The 13,216-nt window shown below is 37.7% G+C and overlaps 1 long non-coding RNA gene across 1 annotated transcript in view; it reads left to right on the top strand.

Annotated features, from left to right (window-relative positions):
* The window catches only part of LOC139440925 (uncharacterized), a 35,631-nt gene extending 29,698 nt beyond the window's left edge, over window positions 1-5,933 (top strand). Inside the window, exon 3 of the long non-coding RNA XR_011651240.1 lies at window positions 5,875-5,933. This is a non-coding gene — a long non-coding RNA (uncharacterized lncRNA). The remainder of the gene's footprint in view (window positions 1-5,874) is intronic.
* Window positions 5,934-13,216: the final 7,283 nt, after the last annotated feature.

The raw sequence follows: 13,216 nt of genomic DNA, 5'->3' as shown, positions 1-13,216 counted from the left end.
ATTTTGCTCACCAGGCCCCGCACCCATATGAGAAAGATTACCCAGGATTTATGGGAGTATGGGGGGGTGGTGTGCCTAAGCCAGAATAGGGGTTAGGGAAAAACTTGTGGAAAGTGATAATAACTTAAGCTGACAGCTTTTAAACATGTCTAGGAGTTAGGCCAAAGGAGGGAGTTGGGACAAGCGTTTGGCTACCCAGTGTGTGCCAAAGTGCAAAAGTGTGGAAAGCATTGGAGAGTGGCAAGTTGTTTAGTTTGGCTAAAGCATAAAGTGCGAAATAGGGAATGACTGGAAGGATAGACAGGGGCTAAATAGAATAGGGTTTTATAGTAAAAATGTTATTTTCACATTCCCATAGCCACATGCAAAAGAATGAATTTGGAGCCCTACCTGACACCATAGGAAAATTCACTCAAGATGGGTCATAGGCTTATATGGAAGAGCTAAAACTATAAAACTCTTAGAGGAAAACACAGGGGCATCACTGTGACCTTGAATTAGGGAATGGTTTTCTTTGCTGCAGTATCAAAACCACAAGTAACAAAATAATAGGTAAGTAGGACTTCATCAAAATTTTTTAAAAATTTATGTTTCAAAGGACACAATCAAGAAAATGAAGACTGCCCACAGAATGAGGTTAAATATTTGCAAATCTGGTAGGAGATATATCAGGATCTATAAGGAATTCTTTAAAATACAACAGTGAAAAGACAAACAATGCAATTTAAAATGCGCAAAGACTTGAATAGACATGTCTTCAAAGAAGATATAAGGTGTGATGAAAAGATGCTCAACAACATTAGTCATTAGTGAACTGCACATTAAACCACAATGCGATACAACTTCTCACCCACTAGGATAGCTAAAATAAAAATGACAGACATAACAAATACTAGCAGGGGTGTGGAGAAATTGAAACCCATATGTTGCTGGTGACAACATAAAGTGGTGCAGTCATTTGGGAAAACAGTTCATCGAAAAGCTAAACATAGGAGAACCAAGATGGCGGCGTAGGTAGACACACTGCGCCTCCTCGCACAACCAGAACTGACAGAGAATCGAAAGGCAAGGGGGACCGACACCAAGGAAATAGAAAATAAACATTCATCCAGACCGGTAGGAGGGGCGGAGATGGGCACCGGCGTGGAGAGGACTCACGTGGCTGTGGCGGGACCGAGACTGGCAGAGTGTGGGACAAACGGCGCAGGCAGTCCAAGCACTAACAGACCCCGTGGCACCACATTTGCGCACAGATAAACTGGACAAACAGCGGGAAGCGAAGCAGACCGCCCAACCCAGGGCTCCAGCTCAGGGAAATAAAGCCTCAAACCTCTGATTGAAAATGCCCATGGAGGTTGGGGCGGCAGCAGGAGAGACTCCCAGCCTCACAGGAGAGGTTGTTGGAGAGACCCACAGGGGCCTAGGGCGTGCACAAGCCCACCCACTCGGGAACCAGCACCAGAGGGGCCCAGTTTGATTGTGGGTACCGGAGTGAAAGATTGAAAGCCGGAGGAGAGTGAGGCAGGCGCCATTGCTCCCTCTCGGCCCCTCCCCCACATACAGCATCACAGCACAGCAACCAGCATTACCCCGCCCCCAGTGAACACCTAAGGCTCCGCCCCTTAAAGTAATAGCCGGGCCAAGACAAAAAAAAAAATGGCCCAAATGACAGAACACTTCAAAGCTCCAGAAAAAATACAACTAAGTGAGGAAGAGATAGCCAACCTATCGGATGCACAGTTCAAAGCACTGGTTATCAATATGCTCACAGACTTGGTTGAATCTATTCGAAAAACAGATGAAAAAATGAAGCCTATGCTAACAGAAACAAAGGAAAATGTACAGGGAACCAATAGTGATGAGAAGGAAACTGGGACTCAATGGTGTGGACCAGAAGGAAGAAAGAAACATCCAACCAGAAAAGAATGAAGAAACAAGAGCTTGGAAAAATGAGGAGAGGCTTAGGAACCTCCAGGACACCTTGAAACGTTCCAACATCCGAATTATAGGGGTGCCAGAAGGAGAAGAGGAAGAACAAAAAATTGAAAACTTATTTGAACAAATAATGAAGGAGAACTTCCCTAATCTGGCAAAGGAAATAGACTTCCAGGAAGTCCAGGAAGCTCAGAGAGTCCCAAAGAAGCTGGACCCAAGGAGGAACACGCCAAGGCACATCATAATTACATTACCCAAGATTAAACCCAAGGACCTACATCCAAGATTACTGTATCCAGCAAAGCTATCACTTAGAATGGAAGGGAAGATAAAGTGCTTCTCAGATAAGGTCAAGTTAAAGAAGTTCATCATCACCAAGCCCTTATTATATGAAATGTTAAAGGGAGTTACCTAAGAAAAAGAAGATCAAAAATAGGAACAGTAAAAATGACAGCAAACGACCACACCTAAAACAAAAACAAGAGCAAACTAGGCAAACAACTAGAACAGGAGCAGAACCATAGAGATGGGGATCACATGAGGGTTGTCAGAAGGGGAGTGGGAGGGGAAGAGGGGGGGAAAGGTACAGAGAATAAGTAGCATAGATGATAGGTGGAAAATAGACAGGGGGAGGGTAAGAATAGTGTAGGAAATGTAGAAGCCAAAGAACTTATAAGTATGACCCATGGACATGAACTATAGGGGGGGAATGTGGGAGGGAGGGGGTGGGCAGGATGGAGTGGACTGGGGGGGGAAATGGGACAACTGTAATAGCATAATCAATAAATATATTTAAAAAAAGAAAAAAAAAGAAAAGCTAAACAAAGAGTCACCATATGATTCAGCAATTCCACTCTTAGGTCTGTACCCTAAAGAATCGAAAATGTAGGTCCACACAAAAATTTACACACCTAAATTCATAGAAGCATTGTTTGTATAGTTAAAGAGTGGGAACAGTTCAAATATCCTTCAACTGATAGGGGGATGAACAAAATGTGGTATTTCCACACAATGAAATATAATTTGGCAACAAAAGGAATAAAGTGGTGAAACATGGTACAACACGGGTGACCCTGAAAATGTCACGCTCGGTGAAAGGACCACATTTTGTATGATCCTATTTATATGAAATGTCCAGAATAGTCAAGTCCGTAGAGACAGAGAGTAGACAGTAGTTGTCAGGGACTGGGAGGGGGAGGAATAGAGAATGGCTGTTTAGTAGGTCTGGCTTTCTTCTTGGGGTGATGAAAACATTCCAAACTTACACAGTAATAGTGGTTACATAACTGAATATTCTAAAAACCACTAGATCATACATATCAAAAGAGTAGACTTTATGGTATTTAAATTATATTCCAAGTGCTATATTTAGTGAAAAATTTAAATTTTCTGACAGGGAATATGAATTTTTGTGTTCAGAGCATTGGTGTATGTCCCTGAAGAGTGGTCAAGTCAGGAGCAGGATCTGAGCATCACTTGGAGGGAAGGGTGGTGGTTGCATCAACACCTGGAGGACAGGATCTAGATCCTTAGAGTGTGTATCTTCAGCCTTCTGCCCTGAGCAAGTCTGAGAACTTTACATTACTGACACTCAATCAGGAATTTCTGGCTCTCTACATGGTAATAGTTTATAGTATTTACCTTGCTCATGTTTTTCCCCCTAGTAAACTGCTCTTGGTGATTAAAAAAGAATAGCAGTTACAGGGTATTAGAGATAATACTTCTAAATTTACCCCAGTTCATCACCTTGACCATTGTAAATTGAGAGACAGATAACTATTATTTATTTTACCCAGAAGACCAAGGTTTTGGATGACTCATATGCTTTAAAGACCTTTTATTAATAAGCATGGATTTTGATGTGTAAAAGCTTCAGTTTATTTAATAAGCTTTTAAAATTTTTTTCCTTTTTTGTGAGTTATCTTAATTCTGTTGTTACATATTAGAAAATATTCCATAAGACAAAAATAGCATAATCATTTTAGCTGTCTTATTTTCTTATTGACTCTAGAGAACCATAATTTTAAAGCTGTTTCACCTTTAAGAAAATTCTAGATTGATTTAATTTTGAAAAACTGTATTCAAAAGCAGCCATTTTGGACAGACACTAACTTGTGTTGTCAGTAGAGAGTGTGCCCTCTTGTGGTTAATTGGAACAAAATTTCACCTATAAAAATCGCTCTAGCTTTCTGTGGGTTCACATTTTCTCAGCTGTTTCATAATGAAATCACTCATACTCTCAATTTCTTTTTAATGAACAAAACAAAACCATGGCAGGATTTTAAAATGGAGAATTCAGAATTGGAGAGAGTAGTAACTTGTCTTTTTTATCTGGATAAGTGCTGAAAACAATGTGGGTCGAAGGACAGAATATCAGTATCAAGGAGGAGCCTAACAGAGAAAAGATACTGAAGTGTGAGAAAAGGCAAGTAGTTTTTATAGCGTTCGAGAAGATTAATCACTAACGTTGTGTGATACACCTGAATATTTTACAGGTACATTCGCCTTCCTATACAAAATGCTTCTAGAATGGTGTTATTCTGGTTTTGTTTTTATTTCTGTGTGTGTGTGTGTGTGTGTGTGTGTGTGTGTGAGATCATAGGAAAGGGAATGAATACTTAATCTAGCACTGTTTGAAATGTCTATTGCATTTAATGGAAATTAAATTTAGTTTGAAATAACTGTTTAAATCTGTTTTATACTGCCTGCCATAAGTTGGTATCATAAGTGTTTATTAGTAATGGATATTTTTTTCCGAAGGAAAGAATTTTCCCTGCAAATCTTGTTTTAATTTTTAAAAAATTTGTATAGGGGGATCTTTTGATACCTTTGTTTTTGTTTTTCTTTTTGTTTTTTTTAGTTAAAAGGTTAAATTTCACATTTCTGCCATGGCTGTGTCTTCCTATCGGCCTACCTTTCTAGACCCTTGGCTGATATTTTTAATGCTTTAGTATTCTTAGAAGGATTCTACTGTTAATGCTATTATCACCCTTGTGAGTGATTCACTGATCTTTACCAATTCATTAGTAAGAGTTTTGCAACTAAGAATAATTCTGGTCACATGAGTGCACCTTTCTGTGATCAAGGAATCACATATATTGGCCTTTATTGGTTGATATAAAATACATTACATTTTAGTTAATAGCTCAAATATAAGTTATAACAGTTTAAAATAGTTTGGAAGTTCTGATTCAGTTTTTAAAACAGTTTAAGTTGACAAAGAATTACTGCCATTTTTATACAAATTGAACAGACAGTTTCTGTCATTTATAATTTTTAAAGTGATTTTTAATATATGGCTTAGAAAAATGTATTTGGTTTGTATTGAACTCACTGATTCAATTGTTACCATCAGGTGTGTTTTAACAGATACATGAGGGCTGTTTTCATGGTTATATAATTGTGTTAGCTTTTCATATTCTAAGGTTTTTAATTAACACATTTAAGAATAGTTAATAAATTCAAAAATTTAACCAGGTTGAATAAATGGCAATAGAGTGTAATGCTTTAAAGCTCAGACTCTGCAGTCAGGCTGCCTGGGTGGGAATCCCAGCGCTGTGCTTACCAGCTGTGTGGTCTTGGCAAGTCCGTTAACTTTTCTGTGCTTCTGTTTGCCCATCTGCAACATGGGAATAACGTTAGTATCTACTTCATAAGATTGTTTTGAGGATTAAATGAATTAATAGAAAAAAACTTAGAATAGTGCCTGGCACATAACAAGGCCTTATGTATATATTAGTTGTTGTTACCGATACTATTACATTTATAGTTGAATTAATAAGGAAATTCATTGTAAAGAGCACAGTGTTTGTTTTGTAAATATAAATCAGTTTTGCAGTTCTTTAAAAAACATTTCATATAACTGAACATAAACAGCTAATGACATTTTATAAGGTTTTTGATGAAAGCTTTTTTCACAATTATTTTTTCTTTTTTTAGGCACGGAATGTTAACACTGGTGAACTGACAGCAATTAAAGTAATAAAATTGGAACCAGGTAATTGAAATTCGATGTTTCTTACTGCTGGACACCAATAGATATCTTAAGGCTTATATGAATGGTGTTTGCTCAACATTCTCTTGTTCCCAGTATCTTCGGGAAAATAGAACTGGTATCTACTCTTTTCCTACACCTCTTTGAGACCTGTAGCTATCTCGTCCCTAAAAAATTACTAATAATTGGGGGAAGGGGGAGAGTTCCTGAAGAGGCTTTATTCCTTCTGAACTCAATTGAGCAGACTTGTCACAAATTGATAGTGGTGACCTCGTCCTGTGGTGGGGGCAGTGCGATGCAGTGGAAAGAAGTGAACTAAGATTTGGGTGGTTGTAGTCCAGTTCTTTGTGTCCGGCTCTCTTGCTCTGTGAACTTGGACAAGTACCTTCACTTCTTGAGTCTCACTTTTCTCATTAGACCTAGCTCTCACATTTTGTCTTAGTAGTTACTTTCCAACCTGAGCAGCTTATTGTAAAGCCCCTAAGACTACTCTGTATTTTTGGTCAGATTCAGCTACTATATTCTACTCCTGAATTCCTCCCACCCCCTGTAAAAACCACATCTTTCTGAGCTAACTATACACTCCTGTTTATCCTCTCTTAAAAATCCCCTTTTTCTTTTTTCCCCTTCTGTCATCAGCAAATAATTGTGCTGGTGTCTAGATTGAATTCAAGAGCAATGATAGTGCCTTTCTGATGGCTTCTTTCATTACAAACTGATAATACGAATTTATTGGTAAAACAGATTTTAGCTTCAGTATAACAGAAATACACTCAATAATTTCTTTTAAGGGTGGGAACTACTTTTGTAAAAAGGCTAAATCGTAAAATATTTTAGGCTTTCAGACCACATGTGGTCTCTGTACAGAGTTCTCCCTCTCCTTCCACTCTCCCTCCTAAAATGGAAAAACCGCTCTTAGCAAAGCAGGCCACCTGCTGCTGTTTGTGCTCGCCCTGATTGGGTTTGTCAGCAGACTTATTAGAAGTGCCATTAAGACAAAATTTGAAGGATGTGTTGACTGTGATCAAATCACACTGAAATATAATGAATGAATAAAAAGGTACTTTTTTTCAGTTTTACGTATTTACAGATTTTGTGTAGTCTAATTACATTCTAATACCACAAGATACTTTTTTCTTTTCTCTGAGTCCCATGCTGTTCAGTTTATGAGAAACTTAAGTAGGGTATTTGAAATTGGTGAAATCTGAGATTTAAAAAAAGCTTTGACATTTTAATCAGGGTCTTCATTTTTAATCATTAAGAAATAGTTACTTGGTGAAATAGTCTCTAAACCAGTAGTCGTTTGTACATACATCAGTCTCTCAAATTGATTTAGTGCCTTCTCTTTCAGGAAGCCTTCCTTGACCTCTGGTCTGATTAAAATGACTCTGTGGGAAGAACTTGGGTACAGCACTTAACCATGGGCATATTGTTAGTCTAGAACTGCTTTTCTTTGTTTTTAGGTTTTATTCAACTTTGTGTACACAGAACTGAACTTAGTATGTACTCATTCATATGTCTTAAAATTTCTCTTAAAAATTAGAAACTCGAAAAGTCTGTATTGTTCATCAAGTCATTTTCTTGATCAGGGAAATGTTCACGTTGTTATGCTGCCAGTCTTGCACGCGGCCATGCATTGTCGGCCATTGTAATAAAAGTAAAAAATGCAATTAGATAAAAAGAAAAATTATTGGTATTCTAACACCCAGAGATAACAAGCGATATTGTCATGTTATTAAATATATACTTAAATTTAGTTACTATTGGATTCCTAACTTATATTTTCACAGAAGCCACCTGAGTTTTTATATTTAGTTTTTTGTTTGGAGTTTGAAGTGTATGGCCTAGCGGTTAAGAGCATAGACTCTAAAACTACTTTGATTCTAGTCCTAGCTTGACCACATTGCCTAAGCTTTCTGGACCTGTTTCCTCATCTCTAAAGTGGGGATAATAATAATTTTCTCTTAAGGTAGTTGTAGAGATTAAATGAGCTGATATATGTAAAACACATAAAATAGTGCTTGGTACAGAGTAAGTACTTGCCATAGTAAGTAGCTATTAGTAGAAGGAGGGAGGAGTACAGTTTTCAAGATATGGTTGACTTTGTTTTATTTATACTCACTACCCTCCTTCCTTCTGCTAGTAATGTTGTATCATTTCAGCCCTTAATATTTCAGCATGTATGACCAAAGGAAAGAGCTGAAAATATAACCACAAACAGGAAGCCTCATGCACTGCTTTTGGGAATGTAAAAAGGTACATCCACTTTGGAAAACAGTATGAGAGTTTCATAAAAAGGTTATGAGGGAGAAGGCTAATATTTAGCCTATTTTAAAAAATAACTGGCAGTAATGTGGCAGATGTATTGAAATGTAAGTTAGCACTGGAAACAAGTTAAGAGATTTATCAAGAAGGGTAAGGGTATTAGGGTTCAGGTTAAATGCTATAACAAAGAAACCCAAAGTAAAGTGACCTAAATAAGGTAGGCATTTATTTCTCTCTCATGGAACAGTTCTTCTCTCTCAACAACAACAACGGAGGAGGAGGAAAAGAGAGAGATCTCTCTCAACACAACAACAACGGAGGAGGAGGAAAAGAGAGAGATCCCATTCATCATTACTTACATGAGGGTAGGTCACTCGTGTGTCCATTGTTAGCCTACTGGGAGAGAGACAGAGGTATTTTGAGGCAAGAAATTTTTCTTTTAAAGAAGTCACATACCAGTTCTGCTCATTTTCTGTTACTGGGAACTTACCTAGATGGCTACACAAACACAAAGAAGCTAGGAAATGAGGTCTTTAGCTGGGCAGCTGTGTGTCTAAGGAGAAGGAAAGGATGGCTGTTGTAGCCTCAAGCAGTCTTCTGCCCAGAGAGGCAATTTGAGGGTTATTATGAGGATTTGAACCAGGTAGTTATAGTGGGGCTGAAACTGAGAGAGATTTAGGGGGTAGAATGAAGAGAAAGAATGTATTTCCATTCATTTGAGACATGTGGCTTATGTGGTATTTAGAGATTGTGTATGTACAGGATTAAGGCAAAGTAGGTTTACAATTGTAAGTATGGGAAACACAGTTTATTCTTATCATTATTGTATTATTTTCCATATGAACAACTGTAAACCTACTTTTGCTCTACCCTGCACATACAGTTGTCAATTTGATCTACAGATCTGGAGCTCAGGAGACAGGCCTTGGCTGGAGGCATCGATCTGAAAATCACTCGTGTTTGGTTGTAGTTGTAATTGGAGAGTTTCAAAAGGAAAGAAGGGTCACTAGTATCAAATGCTGCTGAAATGTCAAAGAGGATGAGGATCCATAAGAGGCCTTTGGTTTGGGTCTTAAAATGGCATGGACCTTTGTGAGAGTAATTTTAGTATTTGGATGAAAAATAGATTGGAGTAGATTAAGTAAGGACTGAATGCAAGTAAGGAAAAGGAAACGTAGCTCAAACTTTTTAAACAAAATTTGGCTGTGAAAAGTAATAGGGGGACTGGTTTAATATTGGATAAGCAAGGCTAAGGGAAAGTTTTTACATTGAAGTAAGTTTGAGTATGTTTGTAGGCTGAAGGGCAAAAGTGAGTGGTAATGAAGAGAACATGAATGATGGATCAAGGTTTTGAGGGCTTGGAAGGAGATGGGATCAAGAGGTGCCTCTTCTGAAAAGTAGGAGAGTACCGCCTCTGGGATCACATCTTTGGAAAGGGCCAAGTTTGGGCACAAATATAGGTTAGCTTTAAAGTTGAGGAGAAGGTAGTAAAGAAAAAAAAAAGATCTTTACAAGAGGGCCCCCATTTTCTCAGATGGAGGAATCTAGGTCCTTAGCTGAGAGTGAAGCAGAATAAGTAGGATATCTGAAGAACAATGGCAATAGGAGGAGGAGCTGACTACTTACCAATGATGGGACTGTTATACAGTGTTAGGTGTCTAATTGAATTTAGAAATCAACCATTTTTTTATTATTCCCATTAACATAGCCATGATACTATTCAAGAGCTATCATTAGAACATTTGAAAGCAATGCCATTAATTTTCACCTGTTAAAAGATGAAATTAAAGTTATGAGGAAATTAGTGTTAAGGGAATTAGGTACTACTCTAAGATAGGTAAACTTGATCTATTTTAAAAATTGCTCATTAGTGAATTTCCTGTCCTGTTATGTTAATTATACATCCATGTTACCTTTTCCCCACAGTCTCAGAGGTTAACAAGCATATATTCATAATTTATCTTCAGCCATAAAGTGGGTTTAAAAAAGAAAACAGGTACTATGATAAATGTTTGATAAAAGGTAGAAGTACCTTCATGGAATATAGAAAAGCAGTACCAGATATATCACTCCATAATCTAATCCTCTGGCATAGTCTTCGTGATTTCAAATGTGTAACGCGGACCAGTGACTCCTGATATTTTACTTAAAATGTTGCTAACACAAATTTAATAATTATTGTATTCCTATAATATACCAGTAAAAAAGAAAGTCCAGTTTCCTTTTTTAAGACTATTACTTCTAATAGGGCTTACATTTTCCTGGTGTGTTACAAATAACATTGTAGTCCCAGAGGTCTTCCCAGCGAAGGATTAGCCTACACCTGTTATCTCTTGTCTTTTTGATGGTAGCCATCATAAAGGTGTGAGGTGATATCTCACTGCAGTTTTGATTTCTGTTTCCCTGATGATTAGTGATGTTGAGCACTTTTCAGGTACCTGTTGGCCATTTGTATGTCTTCTTGGGAAAAATGTCTTATCCAGGTCCTCTGCCCACTTTTTAATCAGATTGGGTTTGTTTTGGTTTGGTTTTGGTTTTTTGCTATCAAGTTGTATGAGTTGGTTACATATTTTGGATACTGACTTCTTATCAGATGTATGATTTGCAAATATTTTTTCCCATTTTCTAGGTTGCCTTTTCATCTTGTTGATGGTTTCCTTTGCTGTGCAGAAGCTTTTTAGCTTTTTATCATAAGAAAGACAAGAGATAACAACTGTTGGTGAGGATGTGGAGAAAAGAAAACATTTGTGTACTGTTGCTGGGAATGTAAATTCCCATAGTGCACCCACTATGGGAACATTATGGAGGTTCCTAAAAAAAATAGAAAATAGAACTACTGTATGATCCAGCAGTTCCATTTCTGGGTGTATATCCAAAGGATATGAAAACAGGATATTGAAGAGATATCGGCACTCTCATGTTCACTGCAGCATTATTCACAGTAGCCAAGATATGAAAACAACCTAAGTATCCATCAGCAGATGGATGGATAAAGGAGACGTGGTGTGCGCATATTCAGGGGAATATCATTCAGCCACAGGAAGAAGGAAAATTCCCTCCATTTACAACAGCATGGATGGACATTGAGGGTATTGTGCATGCCAAGTGAAAGAAGCTAGACATAGAAAGACGAGTGCTGCACACTATCACTTCCTTTGTAAAATGCAGAATTAAAAAAAACCACCCAGAATGTAAATTCTGTATGTTGTTAGTGAAAAAGAGTAGGAAACAATACTTACACTTAAGGCCCCAAAATGCATGAAGCAAAAACTGACAATGGAAGGGAAAAATAGACAGTTAAACAGTAATGGGATCTCAATGGTAAAATATAATGTGGAAAAATATATATTATAGAAACAAGAATTGGGGGGATGCCACAAGTATTTATTGGCTATATTGTTAAGACCCTTCTTAGTTAGGCACTAGCATTGTCAGCATCAAGAAATAGCCCTTGTGGTAAAGGACCTCACTGTTTGATAATAGCGGTTCTTTGAGAAGAGTAACAAGCACATGTTTACAGGAAAAAAGTAGTATTGTTAAGAATGCAGTGGTGCTAAAGTCTTCACTAGGCCATAGTTTTTATGAGGGGAGACTTCATGTTCATCTTCTTTACTGTAAGGTTCCTCGGTTCCTGATACATGGCTGGCACCTAGTAGACACTCAGTAAATATTTATTGGATAAATCAAATTAATGAAGAAGATAGGAGACTGGGAAGATTTAGAGATACCTTAGAGGTGGGTTGGTTTAAACTATGACACGTTTTTGCTAATAAATATAAATAGCTAACATTTATTCAGACTTACTTTGTGCCAGGTTCTGTTCTAAATGCTTTACATTTGTTGACTCAATCCTTGTATTTGGTATTATTGTTCTGTTTTTAAAGATATGGAAACAAAAGCACTGAAAATTTCAGTAACTTGCCCTAATCAATGGCAAGCTGAGATTTTAGGCCCGGCAGTGTAGCCTTCTCTTTCACCACTCTCTGAAGTTGGCACTGGTATGGAAACTGTGTTATCAGATTTGCTGGGTGTTTGTTTAATTAAAAAATATATAGATGAGTGTAGTTTTTGAGAACTAGTATATGAATAATCTTTTTTTTTAAGATGTTATTTATTTATTTATTTTTAGAGAGATGGGAAGGGAAGGAGAAAGAGAGGGACAGAAACATCGATGTGCAAGAGATAAATCAATTGGTTAACTCTCGCATTGCCCCTAACTGGGACCTGGCGGGAATCGAACTGGTGACCTTACGGTTCACAGACCTGCTGCACTCAGTCCACTGAGCCACACCAGCAAGGGCAGTATATGAAAAATCTTTAGTGGTAGAACTACCACTTAACAAGCTAAGTGAGTTTTATTCACATTTAATGAATAGTAAGTGAGCTTCACTGAGGTAGGATGTGTGTCTTCAAAACCAGTATATTTGTTCAAATTGGACATCTTTTGTGGTGAAATTGATGCATAATAAACAAACCAAAAGATAAACCAGCAAATAAACTTCTTTATGAATAGTATAATGTAATCAGTTTAATTAGCAAGCTGTTCTTCACACTCTGGCGTACAATGGAGACAGTAATCTCAAATACCTAATAGAGTGGAAAGCTGCCTGGCCATTTGTCAGTTTGGCATAACAACAGAGATAGAGCCTCAAACATTACTTCTCCCAAGAATGGATCTCTTGAATCTTTTATTTTTCTTTCTGTTTTAAAGTCATAACTTTATCTTATTTTATTTAAAGATTTTATTTATTTATCTTCAGAGAGAGGGAGGGTAAGGGAGGGAGAGAGGGAGAGAAACATCAATGTGTGGTTGCCTATCACACACCCCCTACTGAGGACCTGGCCTGCATCCCAGGCATGTGCCCTGACTGGGAATTGAACTGGTGACCCTTTGGTTCACAGGCCAGCTCTCAATCCACTAAGCCACACCAGCCAGGGCTAAAGTCAGAATTTTAGAGCCATAAGGAACTTTTAGGTCACCTGTCTCAGTGGTTGTCAGATGTTTTATACAACTTACAAAAC

Source organism: Desmodus rotundus, chromosome 5 (genome assembly GCF_022682495.2).
Source record: "Desmodus rotundus isolate HL8 chromosome 5, HLdesRot8A.1, whole genome shotgun sequence".
NCBI classification, from domain to species: domain Eukaryota; kingdom Metazoa; phylum Chordata; class Mammalia; order Chiroptera; family Phyllostomidae; genus Desmodus; species Desmodus rotundus.
The sequence above is the reverse complement of the archived record's forward strand: the minus strand, read 5'-3'. Positions and strand labels throughout refer to the sequence as shown.